Raw genomic sequence first — 427 nt, forward strand, 5'->3', positions numbered from 1 at the left:
AAACCCTTTATTCTATTTATAACTACAATGTCTTCATTGCTGCTTTTAGGAAAAGTGGTTACCTGTGGCTGGTAAGATCTGTCTTGCAGGCACGCTAACTCTACATTTAATATAACAAAAGAAAGCTAAATACAAGTGGAAGAGTAGCTTCCAGGGAACAGTTGCTGGTAGCAGTGGGTAGTTCAATATCTATTCTTGTCCCCATCAAACCAGAACTTGCAAATTTTATAAAGTGCCTATTTAGAAAAGCACAAAAATTGCCGGAAGTATCACTCTGCTAAAATTTCAAAACATCTAATGTTCCGCAGAATGCATCTAAAAATCTCAGATAATTACTCTTTAAAGGGGAATGGGCCCATTGGTGGGACCCAGGACATACAGTTTGCACAGCAGAAAGTCTTCCTGGGTACAGGTGAAGTGGGCAAAC

This window comes from Lepidochelys kempii, chromosome 2, assembly GCF_965140285.1.
Source record: "Lepidochelys kempii isolate rLepKem1 chromosome 2, rLepKem1.hap1, whole genome shotgun sequence".
NCBI lineage: Eukaryota > Metazoa > Chordata > Testudines > Cheloniidae > Lepidochelys > Lepidochelys kempii.